This window comes from Protopterus annectens, chromosome 10.part0 (assembly GCF_019279795.1).
Source record: "Protopterus annectens isolate FY-2018-M chromosome 10.part0, PAN1.0, whole genome shotgun sequence".
In the NCBI taxonomy this organism is placed as follows: domain Eukaryota; kingdom Metazoa; phylum Chordata; order Ceratodontiformes; family Protopteridae; genus Protopterus; species Protopterus annectens.
The window spans coordinates 400,747,342-400,767,809 of NC_056744.1; the positions used below are offsets into that span (position 1 = coordinate 400,747,342).

General features: G+C 40.0%; 1 protein-coding gene across 1 annotated transcript in view; it reads left to right on the forward strand.

Moving 5' to 3' along the window:
* The window catches only part of HMCN1 (hemicentin 1), a 5,606,893-nt gene that overhangs the window by 2,317,566 nt on the left and 3,268,859 nt on the right, over nt 1-20,468 (forward strand). The window lies entirely within an intron of this gene.

Genomic DNA, 20,468 nt, shown 5'->3' on the forward strand with positions numbered 1-20,468 from the left:
TTTTTTGCGATTTCTCTTTTAGATAGCTAGTGCAGTATTTCCTAGGGACTGTTTTGTTCCTTTCTACTTGTTCTTTGCTGAACCTTTCTGTTGTGGGACGTTTCTTCCCTCCCTTTTCCCTACCCACTTTATGTATGTATGTGTGTGTGTGTGTGTGTGTGTGTGTGTGTGTGTGTGTGTGTGTGTGTGTGTGTGTGTGTGTGTGTATATATATATATATATATATATATATATATATATATATATATCTATGGGTCTATTTCTGTAGACCGAATTTACACTTAGCCGAATTTCAGTTTACCAATACGACAACACCAAACTTTTACAAAATCGAAACTGCATATTACTGAATTTTTTTACAGGGAATAGAGACACCTGGCCAACATTGAATCAAAAAAAAAAAAAACTGCAGTATGTCAAACCCACCTTAACTGCACCTCCCACACCCCCAAAACTAAATTTACCAACTCCGGGATTGCACTACAGCAGACCTATGTATGTATATATATATATATATATATATATATATATATATATATATAGGTTTACTGTCATACTTCTGAAAATCACTCAGTCGAGCGATGATTTAATAAAAAAAAAAAAAAAAACTTTGAAAATGAAAACATCGGCTTGGCAAAATGAAGAAAATGGTAATTTTGACGCGTCCATATTCAACATTGGGGACATTACCCAATGTACCTTGCAGTCCAGTGATTTCCAACTAATGTTTTGCAGGGGGCAAGCCCCCCTGCACCCTCCCATACCCCTTGCTACTTATATATACAGACTTCAAGATCGCACTACATTGAGTTAAAAGGTACATTTCCCAATCCCCACTGTAGAGTGATCTCCAAGCAGAACATCGACCTCACAACAGTGAATTCACACTAGTATTCGCTGTTATGGACTCGACAATTTTCATTTAGGTGTTACGTGAACTGGTAAACAGCCTTTTGACCATCCCAGTTTGAGTGACTTTCATTCGAAATGGTGATTGTAAGCCATGTATAGATTAGATAGATAGATAGATAGATAGATAGATAGATAGATAGATAGATAGATAGATGGATATAAAACATTTTCTGTCTGTTAGCTTTTCATAGCTTGCCATAGCTTTTTTTCATAGTTTTACAATTACTTGTTTGTGATTGTCACAGCTGCATACTCTTTCTAGTATGCATGTGAAGAAGTTTATCTTTAGGATTCCAGCATGTCTGACAAGGACTCTGTCTTCATAAAATTCACTGAGCACAAGATCCCCAAAACCCACATGACTTGAGCATTTATTGCTTAGGGGCTGGCCATCTCATTGTAGAGTACAAGTCCTATGCCTCTTTTGGGGCAGGGCTTTAGTGGACTGCAGAAATAAATTGGTGTTAATGGGCCCAATTGGAAAAATCAACCCCTCTTGCTTCCTCTTTAGCTTCTTCTTCCTCCAGGAAAGCAGATAAACTAAAGGCTTGAAAAGATAAAGAGAAAGAGAGAGAAGAGTGAGGAGAAAAAGAAAGTAAAGGGAAAAAAAACAAACAAAAAAACAAACAAAAGGACAGACCAGAAAGAGATCTGTGGAGCCAACTCCCCAGTCAGTGCTAGCACCCAAAAATCTCAAGTTAATGGCTCCAACACCACGCCAGGAGCTAGAGAAATTGATCATAACTTCGTCTCCTCTCTGCAGCTTCTCTCTGGAGCCTCCATTCACCCATCCTGCAGGACAGACATTGATCTTCAAGACCACCTTCGGTGGCTTCCAACCTCAGGTCCTTTCAGTAAATGAGAAGTCTTTCTTAAGCCGATGTTGATAGTGTGATGAGTAAATTTCTTTGAACTCAGACCCAGATATGCTCCTCCAGAGTCACCTGGGCTTTGACAGTCAGTTCCCACTTTGATTGCTCCTTTTCCTGTCTGACTCTTAGTCCAGAGTTCCATGGTGCTGAACAACACCCGTGAGAGAAACTTGTTGGACCCAAGAATGTCTGGTTTGACTTCAGCTCCTTCCCCTTTTTACTCCAGCTGTGTCATATCACAAAAGGTCTTGTAGCTGAGAATCGGGGGTCGAGTTTGATGCTGATATTTTCAGAGCCATCTCTTCCCATTGGTGCCTTGTCCTTAGTTAGCTCAGCACTGACGTCAGATTCAGAGGAGAGCGAGGGATGTTCCTTCCTTAGGGTCTTTGGGTCCTGGAAGATCATCCTCAGTTCCTATTTCAACTTTGATGTTCAAGCATTTGAAAGGGTCCTGTCCAACTCTGGAGAGGAGATTCCTCACACTGGCTTGACTCCATCCTGACTTCCTCTTAATTCTGCTGCTTTGACTGAACATCCTATCTGTCGGGGATTTCCAACCTCATTTAACCTTGAGGGTCCTTGCTCTTGTTGAGTCCTCATAAAGATTCTGAGCACCTCCCAGAGGAAAGTCACAGGAAGTGTACCTGCAAGAGGAAGCATGTTAACTCCTCCCAGGAATCAATCACAGAGTATACTGACTTTGAAGAAGAGGAGGGGCCCCCTTGGTCCCCACAGAAGTCATCTCCTTTGGAAGGATCCAGGAATTGATGAGACAAAAGGGTGGTTGGTTGTCCAACCCCCTATCCCAAGAGTCAGTATTCCTTGAGGTTTTTGTTCTGGCTCCTCTACTGCCTGGGTAGTCCCGCCTGCTGATGAGCTCATAGACTTGGTCTCACAGTGAAGCTAGAAAGAACCCAACGTAACGGAGCCAGTACCTAAAGAAAACAGATAAGTTGCTATGTATCTCCACGGAACTGGTCACAGAGGAGCAAGGGTCCCCCAGTTGATGCTAAGTTATTGGCAGCAGCTACAGAGTACCTCTGTCCATTCCCCCTAACAGGGTGTCTGGTGTAATGAACAGTTAGACATATGCTTCAGTGATATTTGCAGTTAGTTCATTGAACTACTTGACACACATGACTTATGTCCAGAAGGATTTGACTAAATAACTTTCCAAATCCCTCTTGGATAATTTGCTTGTGGAAATCCAGAAGACACTGGAATCCCAGCTATCTACCTTACAATCTATGCCTAACGTGTCTGTGCACCTCATTTCCAACTTCGCGGATGGCATTTTAAGAGCAGCAGGCACTGGCATTGCTGTTCATCTGCATGCATGGAAAAGTCTCTGCGACTTTTCAGAATGTTTCAAGATGTCCTTCATAAATATCCATTTTAATGGATCAGATGATTTCAGACCCAAGGTTAAAGAGACACTCACCAGAATCCTCTGCCTGCCATAGGGATACATTTTTCAATCTCTCAAAGGACTTTTTCTCAGAACCAGAAGGGTGGAAAGAAGCTCTGGTTTTGAAAATCTCTGGTTATAGAGCCCCCTGAAGTGGAAGGGAGTACATCTTCAGTGGACATCACCTCAGGAGAAGAGGCAGTCTATAAAATCAAGAGCTTTGAGGTCTCTTCACCAAGAAACTCTTCCAGCACTTTTGCATGGTTGCCTGACTGCCACACTCTGGAGTAAGACCGGGTCACTTATCTCTGCACCTTCATACCTGCCTAGGCATCATTCAAGATTCTTGGGTGCAGAAGATACTCAGCAGAGGCTATGTTATTCCCTTTTCTTTCCCTTTGGCCAAAAAAAGGATGTAGTAACAGTAGAGATAGCAAAGCTGCTGGAAAAGAGTCTCATCCAGGAGATCCCAACAGACCAACAAGAGTTTGTAGTCTATTCAAGATTCATTTTGGTTCCAAAAAAAAAAAAAAAACACAGGGACCTCAGATCCATTCTGGACGTCAGCCACTTAAATCAGTTTGTCAGGTAGACAAAGTTTCAGATGGTCACAGTAAAATCCACCTTACCTCTTCTGAGGAAGTATGACTGGTTGTGTTCAGCAGACCTTCAGGATGCTTACTAACATGTAAAGATTGCAAAGTAATCTAGAAGGTTTCTCCACTTTTGGATGGGAGTCAGTCACTTCCGAGTTGAAGCACTACCCTTTGGTCTCACCACAGCTTTCAGAGTGTTCACCAAATGCATGGTAGTTGTAGCAGCTTACCTGAGACTGCATTGGTTCTGGGTGCTCCCATATCTAGTCAACTATCTGCTTATCGCTCCCACAAGACATCAGCTGATTCACTTTAGGAACTTCTTGCTCCATTTCTTTCAACACATAGGAATCGCTATAAACTTGACAAAAAGCCATCTGACTCCAAGACAGGCAAACAGAGAATAACTTCATAAATGCAGTAGAATTATAGGGTGCCTCCTGGACATGACATCCCAGATAGCCAAGCTCCCACAATCTTGGATCCCTTCTGTTTATCTTCAATCCTCACAAATTCTTGCTTCACAAAGTCTCCCAGCAAGACTAATTATTTGTCTTTTGTTATGGATGGCTGTATCAGTTACTGTGGTCCTACAAACAAGGGGTTACAAGAGAGAACTGGAGTGGACTCTTTCAGTTTGGTGGTCATTGTTACATCAGCATCTGTATTTTTCAGTATGCCTCTCGCCAGTATGCAGGTATCAGATTCTGTAGTGGTCAGTCTCCTCTTTTGTCTTCTGGGATCGACTGTTCTCCTGTCCACCACCAATGGCCACTGTGACCACTGATGCCTCCTTCGGGGGTGGGGTGCACCAGATAGGGAAGACTGTCCATGGCACATGGTCTGCAACAGAGGCCAACTTCACATCATTATTTTATAGATGAGAGCAGTCCGGCTAGCATTACAGGCATTTCAGGACTCTCTCCCCAAAGGAGTAAGTTCCATCCAGGCAGATAACATGTCATTAGTCTGGTACATTAACAAACAGGGAGGGAACCCTCTCATAACCATTATGTTGAGTAGCTGTGAGGTTTTGGCAGTGGGCAATGTCTTCTCAAAGCTTTCTGGTGACAGTACACATCCCAGGGAGTTCCAGTGTCTTAACAGACAAACTGAGCAAGTGTATGTGTCTGCCTCATGAGTGGTCCCTCAACCAAGCAGTGGCATCAGTGTTTTTCAGCCACTGGGGCCAGCAGTGCTGCGACCTTTTCACCTCCCACCTAAACATCAAGTGCAGCAGCTACTTTGCAGTGATTCCCCTAGAGAATCGGTCACTGAGGGATGCTATGGTCCACAGCTAGCCCTTGGGTCTTTGGTTCACCTTTCTACTCTTTCCCCTCATAACCAAGTTTCTACAGAAAGCCACCTGGTGCAAGGCAGTGGCACTTCTCATTGCCCCCTTCTGATCTCAGCAGGTTTGGCTGCCCTACCTTTGGCTTCATTTGAAACAACCTACATGTGTGCCAGATCCTAATCCAGATCTTCTCTTCCATCTGTCTAACCAGCCTCACCAAGACCTGGAGGCTCTAAAACTAACCACATGGTTCCTCCAATTCCAGTGTTGTCCAGGCATGTCATGCTGTCTTCTTCTTGTGTTACCCACATGTTGTTGTCATCCCAGAAACCTGACAAGAGGAACTACTTTCTCTCTAGATACCATTTGCACTCTGTATCTCTCTGGGCTCACAGCTGTAGCACCTGGAGTATAGTTATCTTTAAATATGTTAATGCCTAACTACAGGACGTTACATGGTATGTGCTACCCTTCATCCTAGAAGGTAGTCAGAGTGTAGATCAGAGAGCACGGGCTAGGTGCTGTATCTTTAAGAAACACATCAAAGACTGAGTGTGCACGTATAAATGTTGAGCACGTGTCATTCCTAGTGTCATTTTGAGAGTGCAGCCAGAGAGTAAGCATGTATGATTACAACAGTTAGTTTGTATATAAGTTACTTAAGTTAAAGTCATAAACTTGTATCGTAATGTCTTTGTATAAAATAAAGATGCTTGAGCAGGAGCCATGAAGACTCTTCTATTGTGCCCAAAGTAGGAGAGTGACATGGTGTTAGAACTGAGATTGCAGAGAAAAAGATATGGAGCCATGAGGTGCAGAGATTACCGTGAAGGTAAACTAAAAGAAATGAGCATGAAAGAGCCAGAAAAGAAGCAAAGGTAATGAAAATATGTACAAACTACTTATTTCATACAAAGGACAAAACGGGGCATTACAAGAGCTCAAAACACATTATTAAACAAGTGGGAGGCATAAAAGGCTTATTAACTAAAGGAAATGTTTAAAGTTAAGGTGTCTGATGAAATGATTAACAGAAAAGTAAAACGGGCATGTTTAAATGCAAAACAAGCATGTTTGAGGTAAAATGGGTATGTTTAGAGTAAAATAAGCACAAGAAAAATACAATGGGCATGAAAAGAGATTAAACGAGCAAAACAAATGTAATAAGGGAAAAAAGGGGCACATTAAGTGTAAATTAAGCAAGGCTACTGCATGTTTTTTGGCAAAGTGCTGTGTTTTGGCATAACTACGGCTTCGTATTGTATTAAGGCACAACTAAAGTTATTCGAAGCATCTCAAAGTGTGTAAAAGTGCTTACAGTGTATGCTTATTACTGTGAATGTATTTCAGAGTCATTTGTGTGCAAAGTGCCGCCATTATAGTTTTCCTTGCACTGTAGAGAATTGCACCAGTATTTTGGGGAAGATTCAGTGTGTTGTGTACTGTTTATTCACAAAGTGCCATTACTTTGAAATGTTTTTGCTGCTGAGCTTCTCCTGCCCAGTTCATTCAAATTGTGCAGTTATTTGAAGTGTTTCTTAAAATGATAAATTACTTTAGCAATGCAATAATTTCAGAAGCGTTATGGCGCCCTAAAAAACTTATTTTGCAAAGTCCAGTTACCCAGAGGCTTGCATCGTGCAGTTATTTGACATGTTTTGACATGTTTCTTATACCACAGAAAAAGAGACGCTGACAGCTAAAACCACAGAAAATTTGGTGTGGATTCTACTGGCAACACTTTTTTATTCTTTTTTTATTCTTACTATGTTTCTTATACTGTTAAGAGGTGATTTCATGCAATACATTAATTTCAAGAGTATTACAGTGCCCAAGAGAGACTTATTTCATAAAGTTCTGTTATACAGAGGCTCGTTGTGCTATTGAGCAAAGTTACAAGTACTGGCATAATTTTCTGGCACATGTGTATGCGTATGTGTTCTTGCTTATGTGCAAAACCCTTCACCAGTATGTGTTAGTATGGCAAATGGATTTGAAAGCCCTTACCTCTTGTATTTGATCAGAATATTGCGGAGAATTGAAGAATATTTGAGCAAGAATATGATATTTTTATAGAAGCTGCTTATTCATATAAAGATGCATGCACCAAGGAATTCATTTTACTAAACTTAGCTGGGTCAGAGGCCGTAGAAAGAGAGCGTTGATTTGTGTATGCACTAGCAGTGTATGAAGTAGAAGCTGAAAACCATCGTATTGTTGTACAGGCTGAGTCAAGGGAAAACCCAAGTGTTTGAAGTGCAAGTTCTGAGAAATGTTTAACCCCCAGACAAATATTACACTGGAGAGGCATTTATTTTACATGAGATCAGACACCAGGGGAAACTTTTGCAGCTTATATAACGGATCTGAGAAACAAGGTTAAAACTTGTCAGTTTCGTGACTTAAAAGATGAGTTAATAAAGGACAGGCTTATATGTGGTATTAATAGTGCTGCTGTGAGAAAGATCTTGTTGCGTGATAGTGATTTAACATTGAGTAAAGCCATAGAGATTTGCCAAATCCATGAAGTGACAGAAAAATACACATGTATGCTAGCAAGTGACCGGGGCACTGTTTCAGCAGGCTCCAGAGCAAATGTAGACAGCATGCAGCACGTGGCAAACAGAAATAGGCCTACTAAGCACATGGCAGCCACAACCCCTGCTGGCTCATCAAGAAAACTGTGCAGTTTTCCTGTAAATTCTAAGACCAGTTCAGTTAAAGCAGCATGTTCGTCAGTGCAGTACAAGCATGAATCAGCAAAACCCAAGTCCAGATATATTGTTAACTGTCGCAATTGTGGTGCAAATCATGAGTCTAAAAGAGAGAAATGTTTAGCATTTGGTCAGAAATGTCACAAGTGTAACAAATGAAACCACTTCCAAAAAGTTTGCAAATCAGGTAAACCTCACACAGTTGTAAAGAAAGGTCACACAAAAAAATCAAGTTGACTGAGTAGAGATGCAGCAGTCAGCATTCTATGTGGATGTTGTATCAGTAATTGGTGAAAGAGTTGATGCAGTGAATTTATTGGCAAAGAGCAAAGTGTTCTGTACTGTCCGGATCAATGGTAAATGCACAGAGCTTAAAGTAGACACAAGTTCAAAGTGTAATGTTATATCAGCAGACACATTTGCTAGAGTGAGAGCTAATGAGAAACTCAATGTGACCAGTAGTGCAAAACTTGTTGCTTATGGAGGTGAAGAGATTCAAATTGAAGGCTCAGTGTTGCTTTTGTGTTATTTGGCCAAGAACTGTTGCAACTTGTTATTCTATGTAGTAAGAAGATCAGAACAGTCTTTACTGGGTCTCAAATATAGTTTGAGAATGAATCTGCTTTTTTTTACCAAAGAAGTTCATCACATCAGTGCATCTCCTAGTTCTAATTTTTCTGAAGTCATTTTCGCAAAGTATGCTGATTGTTTTCGAGGATATGTAAACTTCCAGTAGTGTATTCCATGAAGTTAGACCCAGAGGTCACTCCAGTAGTCAGACCAACAAGAAGAGTTCCAGTAGCTATGCAGGACAAAGTTAAGGCTCATCTGGACAAAATGGTACAGCAAGGTGTAGTTTGTCCAGTTACAGAACCAACCGAATGGTTGTAGTCTATGGTAGCAGCTCACAAAAAAGGCTCAGATAAAATCAGAATATGGGTTGACCGAAGAGATTTGAACAAAGCATTGAAAATACCATATAATCCAATGCGCACAGTCGAAGAGGACGCAGCCCTAACACCAAATGCCACTGTTTTTTCAGTCTTGGATGCAAAGAGTTCATTTAGGCAAGTGATCCTTGATTGCAAATCCTCATTACTAACCACATTTGGTACTCTGTTTGGCAGATACAGATTTCTAAGGATGCCATTTGGAATAAATTCTGCAAGTGAAGTCTTTCAGCGTGCAATGGAGCAAATTTTTTCACGTTATCCTTGTGCCATAAAAGTCGATGTATTGGTTGGAGGCAATGGTGAAGCAGAATATGACAGAAACCTAAAGAAAGTTCTAGACAGAGCACGTGAAGTGAACTTGAAGCTTAATCCTCTGAAGTGTAAATTCAGACTCCCAGAAGTTACATTTGTAGGTTATTTGTTTGCTAGCACTGGCTAGAGACCAGACCCGACCAAGCAAGCAGCCATTCTTGAGATTTCAGCACCAGACAATGTGCAAGCTCTACAATGTTCCTTAGGCATGGTCAACTATTTAGGCAAGTTTATACCAGACTTCAGTTAGCTGACAGCACATTTAAGAGAGCTAACATGCAAAAATGTTGCATGGTCATGGTTAGAACAACACCAGAAGGCGTTTGAAGAGCTCAAGCAGAAAATTGCCACCCCACCTACATTAAGATACTATGATGTGAACAAACCAGTTACTCTTTCCTGTGGTGCTTCAAAATTTGGTCTAGGTGCAGTTATACTTCAAGAGGGCTGACCAGTAGCCTCTGCATCTAGAACACTTACCCAAACTGAGATACAGTTTGCTCAAACTGAGAAAGAACATTAGGCAATAGTATTTGCATGTTCCAAGTTTCATGACTATATATATGATCGAGCTATTCAAATTGAAACTGACCACTAACCTCTAGTTACTATTCTAAAGAAGCTTGTGCATTCAACTCCAGCAAGATTGCAAAGATTGATGCTCAGATTGCAAAAGTACAACTTCAAAATGGTCTACACAAACTACTCCATCTGCCTGATACCTTATCCAGATTGCCCAGGAATACAACAGAACAGCTTGATGGAGAGACTTTTGACTTTGATGTGATGGCAGTGCATAATATTTCTACCACAAGGCTTGATGAGTTGAGAGATCACACTAAGACCAATCCAGTTTTGCAAAAGCTCAATCACTACCTTAATACTGGATGTCCGTCACATCAATCTAGTGTACTACAAGAAGTGCAAACCTATTTTACCTATAGAGATGAAATGTTGATGATAGATAGCATTCTTTTCAAAGGTCCTAAAATTGTTCCTGCTTCTTTACAACATAAGTGTATCCAGATTTTGCATTGTGGTCACCCAGGTTTCGCTTCTACTAAGAGACGAGCAAGAGAATTAGTTACACTAAGCCATCTGAGCTGCATTTTGGCCTTCATTACTAAAAGACATTGATAAAGTACTTCTTGTTCAGTACGCAATAGTACTAGATCGCACTTGCAAAGATAACTGCTTCACCTTCATCCAGTTCCTGAACTACTTTGGTCGACAGTAGCCACTGATAGCTTTGAGTGGAGCAATCAGTACTACTTAGTATTAGTAGACTCTTATTTGAATTGGTTTGAGATTGATCTGCTACCTAATCCAACATCTACTACTGTTATTACTAAGCTGAAATATCATTTCTCAGTCCATGGTAGTCCGCACAAAGTTATTTCTGGCAATGGTACTCAATTTACTAGCCAGTTGTTTTAGAAATTTGCAAGAGAATGGGACTTTCTACACATTACCAGCAGTCCTGAGTATCCTCAGTCAAATGGGCTGACTGAGAAAGCTGTGTGGACTGCGAAACAACTACTTGAAAGGTCAAGATGTGACAGTTTAGATGTTTTCTTAAATCTCCTTATCCTTAGGAATGTACCACATGATGATGTACTCGGATCTCCAACTCAACGACTTCTTTCCAGACAAACAAGAACTACGCTACCTATTACTACCAATCTGCTAAAGCCTAAAGCCAAGAATAATAAGACCATCAAGGCTCGATTACTTAAGAAGTGTTCTATCCAGAAGTGATCGTACAAGTCGAGCAAACTTCTTTCTCCATTAAGGGAAGGAGAAATGGTCAGACTTCAAACAGAAAAAGGTTTCGACTGTATAGGACAAGTTATTGGAAAAATGTCCTGAACTGAGATCCTAGCTTATAGAATCAGAAGGTACGCAGTACAGGCAAAACCGTAAACATCAGTTACCTGTACCAGAATCATCATCACAGCATTGTTATAGCGATTTAGACTCTAAATCTCAGAGTGAACCAAATGTTGTTTCTATCCCAGAGGGTGTTCCTACCTCTGATTCCATTCCTGAATATGTTCCAAGTAAATCAGAGATCGAACATTTTTTCAGAGATAGTTCCAATAGTTAAGCCCAATTCCCAATTTTACAATTTTATGTCACACGTTATGGACGAGTATCTAAGCCCAGTGTGAAATATGTAACAACATGGACTTAGCTGCGTATATATGTATTGTATCTTGTATAAATGCATGACTAATAATTGTCTGTGATATCTGCATACCAGAAAGTTTCATAACATTGCATGTTTTGTTTTCAAGAGGGAGGATATAGATCAGAGAGCACAAGCTATTTGCTGTATCTTTAAGAAGCACATCAGAGACTGAGCATGCAGGTATAAATGTTGAGAGTGTGTCATTACTAGTGCCATTTTGAGAATGCAGCCAGACATTAAGCATGTATGATTACATCAGTTTGTATATAAGTTACTTAAATTAAAGTCAGTAAACTTCTATCGTGATGTGTTTGTATAAAATAAAGCTGTTTAAACAGAGCCCATGTGATGTGTTTGTATAAAATAAAGCTGTTTAAACAGAACCCACAAAGACTCTTCTATTGTGTCCGAAGTAGGAGAGTGACACAGAGTAAAGAGCTCATGGAGCTAGTAGAACATCCACACCGTGTACATTCTTTGTTGAGCATCCTGACAAGCATCCACATATTTTAATTGATGCCAGAAGTGAAGAAATTGATTTTTGTTGAGAGTTTATTTATTAAGAAGTACAGAAGTATAATTTGCAGTCAGATAAGTTGCACAACTGCTACCACCAGATATTCTCTCATTACAAGGAAATTTACCAAAAAAAATTAAAATCTTCAGATCCACAAAACTGATTTTTTTTTCTCGCTGCAAGCAGAGTATCTAATAAGTCATAAAAGCTACATTCCTTTGTATCACTAGGGAAGGAATGTTGTATTGCTCAAAGAAGAGAAAAATTAAAAGCAGTATTTAAAGTGAAATTCAGAAATCACTGTGGCAGAGGAGGAACTTGCAGTTTTTCCATTCATTCTTTACAAAGACACATCCTGCATAGTCTTGAGGTACTCATGTTAGTGAGATAAAGAACTGAGCTATTGATTGAATTCAGTGAGTTAAGTGATTCTTTAGTAAAGAGATAGAAAAGCTTGTGATATAAGAAATGGGGACAGGCTGTTAAGAGAAGCAGACCTGCCATTATGATAATAAGTAGATAAATGCAGAGCAACTAAAATTACAAGTACACAGTTAAAGGAGTTAACTGAACAAATGGAATTATACAAAACAAAACCAAAAGGTGAAAATTAGAATACAGTGATAATGCATTGCAAAATAATGGTGATGACAGATTAACTATTTGTATTTGTTAACCAGGTAGATAAGTTGATCTGAAGACTATTTTTAGTCAAAACCTGGTTCAAAAAGCAGAGACAGTACATACAGCAGTAATATAAAGCTAAAGGATAAGTTATATACAAAGCTTGTGAGAGAAAACTTTTAAAGAACTCACACTGAGTAGTGCTATAAACAGACAGAATCACACAATATATAAGAAATGCTTACATCAAAGATTTGTACAGCAGTATATTGGTAAACAGTGCTCTTTATACACTGGTTTGATACTATAATTGCAGAGAGGCATACAGATTATGTTAAAACAGAATGATCAAATGGATAGCAAGTTGAATATAGGTAGTGGTTAACTATGATCTTCAAAGCAGGTGCATCTGTAGTTTTCTTTCATTGGTATAATGTGACCTAACAGGCTTAGTCTAAATAGTTGGCTAAGTATATAATCTTTTGCTACAAGAAACATAAAAAGCCATTGAAGGGCCTCAGAGGTAAAGGCAAATTCCACCAGGGGGCGTCCATGTTAGTAGTCTTCTTCAACCATCTCTCGGTGTAGAATATCTGTGAAACAGTTACTTCGTCCTCCAGCCACACATTTGTCAGAGTAGTACTTGGATACACTCAGCCTATTCCAACTTAAACAGGGACATATGCTAATGGTGGGAGGGGTTTATGTGAGCCTATTGGCTAGTGTTTGTACCCACCATAAAGTCCAACAGCCATGGTTCAATAACTGAATGGCTGGCCAGTGTCCATTTCCCCAGCTTGGTTTATTTGGATTAGCTCTGTTGAGTGAAAAGTTGAACATAAAACCAATCAATCTGCCAGACATGAACTAAGAATTGCTAAACTCAGTGTAGGTTCACTGGCAGGATGCAACTTGGAAGTCGATGACATGATGGTGAGTAGTAGAGTGGACATTCTTTGTATCCAGAAAACAAGATGGAAGGGCAGTGCAGCAAAGCTGCTTGGCTTGAGATCCAAAATGTACTACTCAGGAGGAAGACAGACTAGAAATGGTGTGGGAATTGTGGTGAGGGGAAAGGCTTCAGAAAACAGCGAGGGATGTCATGAGAATTAGTGAGAGACTCATGGCAATCAGACTCCAATGTAAGGATGGGACAGTATTCAAAATCCTATGTCCCACAGCAGGGTTGTGATAGGGAAGAAAAGAGCACTTTCAGGCAGCAGTTGTGAGACCTACTAAATAAAGTTGGACAACATGAATTGATGTTGATAATGGGTGACCTGAATGCACGTATTGGGATGGGCAAAACAGGATATGAGGACTGTTGGGTGGGGCAACAGGAATAAAAGAGGAGAGGCCATTCTAGACTTCTGACTGGAAAATGGCTTGATGGTGGCCAAAACATGGTTCATCAAGAGAGACAGTCAAAAGATCATGTACAAGAGTGGCCAACATATAACTCAGGTAGACTTCCTCCTCGTAAGGAAGGGGCACTGGTGTAGAATCACTGATTGCAAAGTTATCCCCAGTGAAACAGTCAGTCCACGGCATAAACCACTGGTTGCCATAATCAGTTGCAAGTAGTGGACAGATAAGGTTTTAAAGTCAGCAGAGACTAGGCTGAAGACCTGGAAGTTGACTGGAGAGGAAGCACGGAAGTTCAAGGAATTACTCAGGGTTCTAGTTCCTCAGAAAGAAGATGAAATATGTGGAGATGAAGAAGAATGGCAGTACCTCAAATCAGCATGTGTGAGGACTATTTAACAGATATGCCAAGTATGGAAATAAGGTGCATAAGCAAAGCTGGTGGTGGATTGCAGAAGTCCAGAAAGTCATCAAAAGAAAGAAGGAATTCAGAAAGAAGTGGGAGATAGAAAAGATGGACCAGGCTAAGAAGGAATACTGGTTGGCTAACAAAGAGATTAAGAGAAGGGTTGTAATAGCAAAGAACAAGTCATCTGTGGCACTCTACCATCTTCTAGAAAGTGACTTGGTAGATGTTTGCAAGGCAAAGACAGAAAAAAAGTAGGTAGTCAAGACTCCCTTTGTAAGAGGTCCCAGCAACAATCTGCTCACTAGTCCACAGAACATCAGAGACAGATAGAAGGAGTACTTCCAGCAGTTTCTGAATGAAGTAACCCCACAGAAGCTGTAATATCCCAGACACAGCCTATGATGATAGAAGAGAAAGAGCCTACTGTAGAAGAGGTAATTACAGCAGTAAGGATAATGATGTCAGTGAAAGCAACAGGCTCAGATAAAGCACAGCAGAAATGATGAAGATGTGCATAAGCTAGCGAAAAGTGGCTCCTGAGGGTACTCGCAGCAATATGGAGAGAAAGCTGTTTCCCAGAAGACTAGAGAATAAGCATACTAGTGCCGGTGTACAAGAAAAAACAAGGCATCCACGTCTGTGGGCAGTACAGTGCTACCTAACTTCTGTTACACTGCATGAAAGTAATGGAAAAGGTGTTTGATAAACAAATATGCAGATTAGTAGAAAGTAAGATGGGAAGAGAGCAGTTCAGATTCAGGTCAGGATGCACCACAACTGACCAGATGCTTGCAATGAGACAGATATTTGAGAAGAAACTAAAGATAAGGAAAGAGTTCAACTGAGCTTTCCTAGACTTGGAGAAAGCATATGACAAGGTCCTAAGAAATCTGATTTGGGAAGTCCTGTGGTGGTTTGAAGTCCCAGAAACATTGGTAGAATTAGTGCAGGCTATATATAAATACCCAAAGACTTAAATATGAATAGTGTTTGATCTCACAGTGGGAGTAGATATGCACTGAGGTTCAGCTGTGAGCCCACAGCTGTTAAAGGGGACAGGTCAACAATGTTGCTGTATGCAGATGATGTGGCATTACAGGCAGAATCTGAGCAAGAACATCAGCAAAGAATAGGGGAATGAAATGCAGACTGAAGGCACATGAAGTGAAACTGAGTATAGATAAGACAGTTGTAATGGCAGCAAATAAGGGAAATGAAAAGAAGATGAAAACTGAGATAGAAGAGAAAATAGTGGAACAGTTTAACAGCTAGAATTATCTGGGAGAGGGGTGGGTGAGGAAAAGGGAAGTTTGAATGTGGAGTTCAAAGCTAGAATCAGGGAGGTTGTAGCCAAACTGGCACAGAGTGTCAGGGTATGTTTCACAGAATAGTGGCAAAGATGCTGAAAAGTAAAGTGTACAAAGCAGTGGTGCAGCCAATACCATTTTATGGTATAGAAACATGAGCGGTAAAGGATGAGCAGTTGAAGAAGCTGATGGAGATGAAGTGCCTGGGATGGGTGGTAGGATGCACAGTGTGGGACAGATGAAGAAATGAGGACATCAGAAGAGAACACAAAGTAGCTCCAATTGCAGAGAAGGTGAAAGAGAGCAGATTGCTGTAGTTCAGGCACTTCTGCAGAAATGTAGAAGGCAGTCTGATGAAGAAGATTTGGGACAGACAGGATGATGGCAGGAGCAAATGAGGGCACATAGCAAAGAGGTGAATGGATTGTGTGAGAGAGGACATGCTACAGTCAGTCATGACTGCTGAACAATGTGGGAAAGTCGCATTGATTCGAAAAAGATGGAAACAGTTGACACACCCCTTCCTCATGTAGAAAATGAAAAAGGGGGGTTGATGATGATGACAGCAATGATGATGATTCTGGCTGTATATAGAATTCAGAAGCAGAGCCTCCTCTAAGAAAGGGATTTTGGAGGAACCACCACTGTGCCTTCTTACACTTTGGAATACCACTTTTGGAGAGCCTTCATATTTATCAGAATTCTACTGCAACAGTATTCCATATGAAGAACATAGCACAGTGTGTGAGAGACTCACCATAACAGTAAATATTCAAGTAGCATTACTATTGCAGAACTATTTCTCATCTACCTTTCCCTGCAGGAGGCTATCTTCTGCAAAGATCTTCTTTATAAATACGTTCTGATGTGGTGACAGAAGGGATGAGTAACCCAGACATCTTTCCTTTACCTTTGTCTTCATTACCCTCTCACCAGAAAAGTAATGATGGCAGCAGTTGGGATTCTTTACATAAGGTCAGGGATTTCATACCTTTTGTTTACCCCCAGGTTTCAGTATATCTTAACAGAAATTTGCAAAACTAGTGAGGTTGTTCCCTTCAGTAGACATACCAGGATACCCACAAAACCTTTGGGAGTATGGCTGGTCAAGATGACTTCTACCTATAGCTACTTTCATTTTGTCAGGAATTGTAATGTAATGGTGATCTTACTCATTCATCTACTATTATAATGAATTTCCCACACAACTGTACTTCTGAGAAGTAGAATGGATTTGGAATTGAAGTGAATGTAAAGTTTAAGTGTCGTTAAGATGCAACAGGAATCAACAGAAAGAGTGAATATTATGGTTACTGCTATAAAGCAGGATACGTTTTTACACCTGCATTATGTACAAGATCTGATCTGAATAAGTGATTAAAACAGAAAATTGAGCATTTCTTACATTTGAATTTTTTTCTCAGCAATGCCAAATGCTAAGTTCATTTTAGAACTAGGAGCAAATTAGGAATTCTAATATGTAAAGCCAGGTGAGGAATCTTCCAGATTGTGTGACTTTAATGTGCTTTTATGAATCTACAAATTCTTTGGACTTCTTTTGATATTTCTTCAGCAGTTGTTTTCCAAAGAGCTGCTCCTCAAGTAATCAAAGGCTTGGAAGATGCCAAAGACATAACTGATGGCCTGTTAGTGTGGGGTCAGCCAAAGGAAGTGCGTGATGAAAGACAGATACAGCTGTTGAATAGCATTTCAAGTTAACAGTAGCAGATGGGTCATAACCTAACATCAAAGTGAAAGTCTGGTACAGAAAGAAAATAAGAGCAGTCCTATGTATGCATATCCAGATATCATGTATGTATTGCAAATGTTTTTGAAAATGATAAATTATCTTGGAAAATTTGTATCTAATTTGTGTGAGGTAACTGTACTTCTAATGACGTTTTTAGAGTAAGCTGAAGAAGTTACAAACAAGAAATGAGTTATGAAATGCTCAAGAAACTATTGGCAAAATACAGGTATTACACTAAACCTAAACCTAAACCAGGGGATAAAGCCTTTCAGATTATGGGATTGATATATAATACCATATCCACAAGGGATCTTTCTATTTTAACAAGTCTGTATTCTTCATGGATTAGATCAGTTTTAGAGTTTAATCCAAATGTTAGTGTGTATACTAAATGTGAGTTAAATCTACTTGAACAAGTCCAGAGGAGATTCACTGGGAGGATTCTGAAATGCAGTGGCATGGCATATATTACAGGATTAAAATTACTGTCACTTTACAGTGCCTGATGCAAATACTGAAGGGGCCAGTTTTGTCTGGTGTGCAAGGCATTTTTATAACTCTCTTCTGATAGTGTCTCTTGGCCTACATTTATATTGCTGTGACATATCCTTTTGGGATGGTAGTTTGTTTTAGCCTCTGTTAAAGTAAGTAAGAGGAGAAGTTTTGTAAACCAGTTTATTTTCTGTCATCATCATTTTCATCAACTTCTATTTCTCATTTTTACATTGGGGTGTTACATCAACATTAGTTAATGTGACCAAATCACATAGAGCCAGTGTTTACACTGCTGAGTGGCTAGCCCTGACACATCATCTGGAATAAATGTCCCTAAATATTAGGCGATATAAACATTACATTGATTTAAAAGTTAGCTAGATTATTGGGTAGACAGTGGAACATTTGCTACATATATTATGGAGTCTGTGTTCCTAGATGGCCTTTGAGACCTCAATGCAGGTACATCCAAACTTATGAACATATGAATCTATGTGAGTAAGCCAGTTCTTCTGCAAGTAGATGTCATTCAGAACAGTACAGGAAAAGTGGTCCTACAAGAGAAAAGTCCATTTGCCTAGTTGTCTTAAAGTCAAGACTATTTACAAAGATATGTTCAAATAGGAAAGAGAATGCTAACAGTAGTGTATAGGTATAAGAAATTCCATGGGGCCTTACTGAGAATGTTGTTTAATCAACAGAAGTATTATCGGTATTTCTGTATGCTTCTTTGCCTCCTTGCCTGGTGACAATCAACACCCCCTCCAGTGCATCCTAAGCTCACTCATTCCCAGGGAAAAGTAACCCAGTCTCTCCTGAAGTTAGAGATTAGTGGAAGGTGTAATCATACAGGCAGTCATAGAGGTTACTTGTGGCCCAATATGCCTTACTGTTTCTACCAACTCACTTGGACTGGAAACACTCTCTTCCAACTTGCCTGAAGGCTTGGCCACACATTCCCCACTCTGCTTGTCATATACAAGGGTATGCCTTAATTTTCCCCAGGTGGGAGAACTACAAGATGCCCCCAACCATATCCCGCATCACTTTTTGATGCCAGATTCAAGGATTTTTCTGAATGGCCTAACCCCCATCCCCTGACACATGAAATGTGCATCGACACTGCCTCAGTTGTGGGCACTGCCTCCTATTTGTGTATGCATGCATGTAGTGGAGGCCACAGTCGCTAATTTGGTGGAACAAGCACACATTCCCAATCTGGTGCCACATACCAGGTGCATGCTGAAGCTAGGCAGTGGTACTATAGTGATTAAATGGGGATTGTATTATGTTGTCAAAAAACCTCTTCAGCAAGTGCCTGTTCGCCGACCACTAAACAGCGAAATCTAACAAACAGCCATTTCAGCGAATATTTTCGTAGGGGAAAAAACACTTGGCCATCGTCGGGAATTTGCCCTTTTCCCCACTGTAGTGCGATCTCGGAGTTGGTATATTTAGTTAAATGGGGTGTGGGGGGTGAAGCCCACCACTTTGATGGGTTCGAAAGTTTGACTGGTTTTTGGTCGGCCAAGCGATTTTTTCCCCTAGGAAAAAATTAGCTGAAACAGCCATTCAAAGAAGTTGGACTTCACTGTTTTGTGGTCGGTGAACAGGAGTTCACTGAAGAGGTTTTTTGACAACGTAATATAGACCCGATTAAACCACTCTCCTAGATGGCTGAGCCAGTGTCATCTACTCACTGCCCATTTCCTCCACCCATTTTTCTTAAGCACCTGAGCCACTACTGGAACTAGTGTCACCTGTGTCATAGCCAGGGCTTAAAACCACTGTGCCATGGGATTCATGATGATAGGTCAAATGACTGTTAATTCAGAAAAAAATCAACATTTTTGATATACAGTGATGGAATTAGTAGTATTCAAACAATTTTGTTTTCGCTGCAGAAGCAATACCTGGCACCTTCTTACACTGTCAATATCACACTGTAGTACTTTTAACTTTTCCATGACAGATTTGAGATTTTGTTTCTGAACCACTTATCTGCCAGTGATATGTGCACAATGCTCTCTTGTTTTTGCCCTTAGTATGCTGAACAGAGGGCATCTCTGAATCTGGTTGCAGAGATCATTCAACCCAAACAAAAGAAGTTTAGCACTGAGAAAAAATAAGTTGGTTATTTTCCCATTGTGTTTTTCTCAACCCCACAATAAGCAAACCAAGAAGAGAGATGCAACAGGTAGTTAAAAAATTATATATATATATATATATATATATATATATATATATATATATATAAACACTGCGTTGGCTGCCTGAATCAATGGTAAATATTTCATCCACACTACAACCTGCAAAGTTTTGAAAAAGTTTTATTGATTTCTGCATAGCAGTGACCCTCACCTCAGTGAATTACTTGAAGCTGTAGTGTAGGAGGAAAGAACTGAAACCTTATTAGGGTGTGTTACGTCCTATGCTCAGGTGGTAAGATGGTTGTTCAAAAATAGACTTAAAAATTGAATCTGAATAGAACACTTGAAAAGATTGTCTGCTGTGAGATGTAGTTCTGCATGTGACACACTATAAAAAATAAGACAGTAACATCACATTCATTTTACCATCTAGCAAGAAAAGTCCATTACATAAATAAAATTGTTAAAATGATCTAGCATGCAAAATAAAGACATTTCTTGTCTGCTGCTCTGAAAGTATGTGCTCATAAAGAAAAACATGTATTTATTTTTTCATTGTCTGTCTTATGTATCTGTATTATCAGATTTCTGATGTTACA